Source organism: Crassostrea angulata, chromosome 2 (genome assembly GCF_025612915.1).
Source record: "Crassostrea angulata isolate pt1a10 chromosome 2, ASM2561291v2, whole genome shotgun sequence".
Taxonomy (NCBI): domain Eukaryota; kingdom Metazoa; phylum Mollusca; class Bivalvia; order Ostreida; family Ostreidae; genus Magallana; species Magallana angulata.
In genome coordinates this window covers 2,624,689-2,630,688 of record NC_069112.1, presented here as the reverse complement: position 1 = coordinate 2,630,688, position 6,000 = coordinate 2,624,689, and the positions used below count along the sequence as shown (strand labels likewise).

The following is a 6,000-nucleotide window of genomic DNA, read 5'->3' as shown; positions in this document are numbered from 1 at the left end:
TCAAAACTGTCAAACTGTCTATCACAGCGTCGGGGGATTCGGGCCTTCAATCTCCCGCATCAGTACAAAACATGAGTATAGGTTAAAAGGTTAACAGAAAACATGTACTTCGTGACAATTATACAAAATCAGATCTCCACAGAGTCTGCAAATATGACAAATATAGCATTACTGTCCCACACCTGGACGTGTGAGATCATGCTGCTGCGCAATTAATTTCCAAAATATAATTTCCCAAGGACTTTCCAACATAGTTATTGACATTTTAATAATTGCGCAGTTTGCATAAACAGCTTACATGTTTATTTCATAGTACTTTACAAGGTCATCTGTTTACACCAATCAGCCAATCATCGGCAGTATTTGGAAGACACAATACAATATTCTTAGACAATACTTTAATCCTCTGGAGAAACAGAAGGAATGCAGATACGACACTTAATGAGTCTCTGACCTCTAGCCTCCTGATGAGTTTCTTTTTGAGGGCGTTGCTGGCAGCAATATTTGTGGCAGCCCGGAGATCCTCTGCAGCGCCTCGTAGTCTCTTCTGCTGCTCCGAGTCGTTCGGACTCGACGCACAGCCCTGTAATATTAGAATATAACACTTTACTGAAATTGATTGAACATGATATAGCTGTATACTGTGATATACAACTCTGTATCAAATATAACATTTGACTTTACACATGTTAAACATGATATTGCATTCTACAGTGTCAGCTGCTTTATCTTTACCATCATATGCTCTGCGGCCTACAAATGTCTACATAACCAGACACACAGCATACTAGTACTATTACACTTCCCATCTCATTGTTCAATGCACACAACTTTTCCTTACCTTGGCAGCTTCCACCATGTTCGCGGTGGCATCAGCAAGTTGTCTGGCAGCGGCCAGGAGCCGCTTCTGCATGTCCGAGTCAGAGTGGCCCTCGGCTTCTCCCCTGATGGGTTGGGGCAACCAATGAAGAGGTCGCCTGAAAACAACAGATATCAAGGTCAAAAATTATATCATAAACAAGTAAATATATTGAAACAGTCAACAGTGTTAAATTTCTGAGCCATGTAGGTGCTAACCCAATCTAGCATTGACTTTTATAGAATTGAACTTATGAGAGAGGTGCGAGATATTTGTGAGATAACCTGAGCTAGCTGCCTCGCCTGTTTCATCATCTCGTGGGCATCACACACACACTACTGAACAGTCTGTCCGTCACAGTCATGATCGTGTCCACGGCGTCCTCGTGGGACTCCCCAGCCTGTATATCAAAAACATACATTTATTACCTCACAGCACAGAAGAGTTCACGATCCCAGTATCATTACACGCTCAATGATTTGTATCAAAATGTCCTTAAAATGTGTTTGTTATTACAACCAAATATTCAGTGTAATAATTTCTTCATTTTTCCTAATATTGTGTAACAGGCCTATGAGAGAGAGAGAGAGAGAGAGAGAGAGAGAGAGAGAGAGAGAGAGAGAGAGTAAAAAGCTTCAGAAAAAGAAAACAGTGACTATCCCACTTACCGCTGTCGACCATGCCCCCTTCTTGATGTGCTTTAGCAGGTCGTTAAGAGCCTGAGTAACCGCAGTGGCTGCGGCGCCTAGGTCGACCAGAAGCTTGTCGTCGCGGCAGGACTGCTGGGCTGCCTCCACGATTCCCTCCACAGAGTGAGCCACACCTTTTGCGGCGTCTATCAGCTGTTCCTGACAGGCCGGGCTACTGATGGTCGGAGCAACTACCTAAAACATACATAGTGACACAATAGAAAACGGTGTTAGTACCAACAAGCAGATATCGATGTTATCCTATGAGGTTATCATTCAAACCAATAGGACTTATTGTAACAAATGGATTAATTCAACCAATAGGACTTATTGTAACAAATGGATTAATTCAACCAATAGGACTTATTGTAACAAATGGATTAATTCAACCAATAGGACTTATTGTAACAAATGGATTAATTCAACCAATAGGACTTATTGTAACAAATTGATTTATTCAACCAATAGTAGCCACCACCTACACCACAATGGAAGACAGTATTGGCACTTGACACACAGGATCAATAAAAATCCAAGGTCCCAACAAATAGAATGATTTCCATCCTACTGGATCAATCCTACCCAATACGATCAATTCTGCCCAATACGATCAATCTCAGCCTATATGGCCAATCTCAGCCTATAGAATCTATCCCATCCAATTTGATCAATCCCAACTCAAGGGATCGGCCGCATTCTTTTGGGTAATTCTAACGTATTAGATCATTTTCAGAAGAATTTGTCAAGCAAAGGGATTAGTCTCAACCTAATGAATCAATCCCGAAAAATCAGATCCAAAAATGGGTTAGTCCAACCAATACGTATCAATCATAAAGAATTCAAATGAAAAAATTTATATTATCTACTTTATATTACAATATTTATAGTTTGATTGCAGCACAAATTTCAACTCTGATATTCAATCTTTAAAACAAATTTCATAGAAATTAAATGCAAACTAACAGCAAACTAAGGTTCTTCAAATAAAATTGTGTTACCAGTCAGCATAGCACTCTATCGATCGAGCTAAAGGGTTAACCCGCTAGCCAGAGCTAGTAGGAATGCCATATACCTGACTCTACCACATTGTCCCCCTCCAAGGAAAGAGGCGTCCCGACTCTCCTGGAGTGCCAATGCCTGTGGGGCAAAGTTCTGGAAACAATCTCTCTCACCGCCAGAGAATACCCAGGTCCCAACGTGGGCGCCAAATGCAACGGGATGGGAGAAATAATGACGGACCAGACCGGGTTTCAAAACCCAGGCCCCCTGAATCTCTAGTCAGGTGCTCTACCAACTGAGCTATCTGGCGCCGGTATTCGAACCGGTCTGACCGTCACATTCCTCCCACCTTTAATGATCTTCGTCCCCGAAGAACACCCCTGGCTCCTCCCCTGGCAGGAGCTCACCTGTCAGTTCCAGGGGTTGGTCACGGCACCAAATGTAACGGAATGGGAGAAATGATGAAGGACCAGACCGGGATTCGAACCCGGGCCCCCTGAATCTATAGCCAGGTGCTCTACCAACTGAGCTATCTGGCGCCGGTATTCGAACCAGTCTGACCGTCATATAATGCCCCAACGTTGGCGCCAAATGTAAGAGAGACACTTATTGCCTCTGCTGGGGTTTGAACCTAGGTCCTCTGGCACACCAGTCCAGCACTCTACCGATCGATCTAAAGGGTTAACCCGCTAGCCAGAGCTAGAAGGAATGCCATATACCTGACTCTACCATTAGTCGTACATAAAATTTGTAAAAAATTGTGTTATTTTAACGATATATTAAAAAGTAATCAACTAATTGACTTGAAAATCCACAGGGTTTGTCCTTTTACCATGCCAAATAAGTGTACGAAGTTTGATAAATATCCGTGCAAGAGCTTTCTTTTCAACTTGTTTCCAACCTGAACACACGCACAGCAGCGATGCTATATCCCCTTCACAAAAAAGTTATGCGAGGGGATAATAACAAAAATTCAAACGCACATTAAGCTATTAACTCTATTAACTCACCGTAACGTTGTTCTGTCACGCTACTTTTGCTCTGGGTGATTGATAACTCTTACTCAAAAATCTCGATTGATAACTCGTATACAAAGTTGATTATGACATTGATTTAATGAAATAATAATTTGTAATAGTATTAATGGTTTGGAAAGACACATGCATTTTTTATTTGTTATTTTACAGAAGTGTGCAATCTATGATCAATATTCTTAGTTTTGAACGAATTTTGTCATTATGTATGTCCCCTCCTTTACAATGGTTACCTGTACATATAGCAGGTTGTATGTATTATTCTATGTTACCTGTACATATAGCAGGTTGTATGTATAATTCTATGTTACCTGTACATATAGCAGATTGAATGTGTAATTTTAAGTTACCTGTATGTATAGCAGATTGTATGTATAATTCTAAGTTACCTGTACGTAAAGCAGGTTGTATGTATAATTCTACGTTACCTGTACGTATAGAAGATTGTATGTATAATTCTAAGTTACCTGTCCGTAAAGCAGATTGTATGTATAATTTTATGTTACATGTACGTATAGAAGGTTGATGTATGTATAATTCTAAGTTACCTGTATGTATAGCAGGTTGAGTTGTACAGGGTCACGCTGGTCAACGTTTTGGTCGGGGAAAAAGAACTTCCTCCTCAGCAGTAGTGTGTCCACATCCAACACCCCCTGTTCCCTCAGGGTCAGTGAATGGTCCAACCACTCCACTGAAAAATCGTCCAATCAAAACTCATTTACAAAACATCCAATCAAAACTCATTTACAAAACATCCAATCAACACTCATATAAAACAAAATGCAAAATGTCAGAACTTTTAAATATGTATATCTATTTTAATCTTAATTTCATCAACTACTTCAATAAAAAATCATTTGATCAAAACTTTATGAAAATGTCCAATCAAAACGCATCAATGAGAGGAGCCTACGTTCGTCGTCAGTGTGGAGTTTCTTTCTCATCTCGTCGAGTTTCTTCTGGGCCTTGGCGATAGACCTCGGCGGAGAGTCAGCGTCTTCTCTTTCTTGTCGTTGGTCATCTCGCGGACCAGGGAGTATTCCTCATGGTTAGAGATACCTGGAGAATAATACATGTACAACAATACAGAAAATATGTTGATAGGTGTTGCTGTATGTTGCTAACACTTACCCATCTTGGTACAAATTGTGTTGCCCTACTGTGTGGCTGTCATTCACCTTACTTAAGTGTTTGTGTTGCTACATGTTGCGTGTGTTGCTATTTGGTGCTGTGTGTGCTAACATCTAATTGACCCCCACCAAATTAAATGATTCCACAGTACCTATCTTGATATTGATGGTGACCATCAGTTGCCCCACTGTGTAGCTGTCATCCAGCTGTAACTTCTGTGTTTCTATGTGTTGAGAGTTACAGTGTGTTGCTATATGCCGTGTGTTGCTGTATGTTGCTTTAAGTTGCTATATGTTGCTTAGACTTACCCGTCTTGGTACAGATGGTGACCATCAGCTGCCCCACTATAACTTCTTTCTTTGTGTGTTGCTATGAGTTGCTGTATGTTGCTGTGTGTTACTTTATGTTGCTGTATGTTGCTTAGACTTACCAATCTTGGTACAGATGGTGACCATGTGACAATTATTTGTTTTTTACTGTAAATGTCTTTCCTGTTCCAGCTTGGCCTGTTATCAAGATATTGTGATCATTTTCCGCAATGTTTACACATTTTTCCTTGTCGCTGTCTATTTTCGCGGGTTCTTACGATTTCTCTGGACTTTCCGTATGCATTCGCAACATCTCTGACTTTATATATGGAGAGCCGCCGCTAGGCGTCGCGTTGCTCTATGCAAACTTCCGTTGCTTTCGATGAAATGGAATGGTATCGAGGACGTTTCGGGTCACTGGGTGGTTAAAACGGCATGTATACTTATATAAAGTATAGGGAGAAGTCATCGGATCATTTTGTGACCTAGTTCTCGCCAGAAACCGGTAGACAAAGGGTATAACTTGTTGAAATTAAACTGTGAATTGAGCCCCCCCCCCCCTGAAATCCAAGATGGCGATTGTCGTCGCTTTACTTTTTAGCTCACCTGAGCCAAAGGCTCAAGTCAGTTTTTCTGATCACAATTTGTCCGTTGTTTGTCGTTGTTGTAAACTTTTCCAATTTTAATCTTCTTCTCAAGAACCACTTGGCAGATGGCAAAAATCTTCTTCTCAAAAACTATTCGGCCCGAAAAGCTGTAACCTGTATGGAAATATCCTGAAATTTGTTTGGAGGCATCCTCAGGTATACTCTGTCCCAAGATATTTTGGATTCACATTTGGCTTAATTGCTTGATATTTATAAATACCTCAGGGTTCAAACGATGTTCATTCAAAACTATAGTGTAGATTCAAGTTTGTTCAAATCATCGTCCCCGGGGGTAGGGAGGGGCCACAATTGAGGGAAGTTTTACATAGGAAT

At 40.8% G+C, this 6,000-nt stretch overlaps 1 pseudogene; it reads right to left on the bottom strand.

Moving 5' to 3' along the window:
* Positions 1–456: 456 nt before the first annotated feature.
* LOC128171406 (talin-1-like) lies at positions 457–5,289 on the bottom strand (annotated as a pseudogene).
* Between the last annotated feature and the right edge of the window lie 711 nt (positions 5,290–6,000).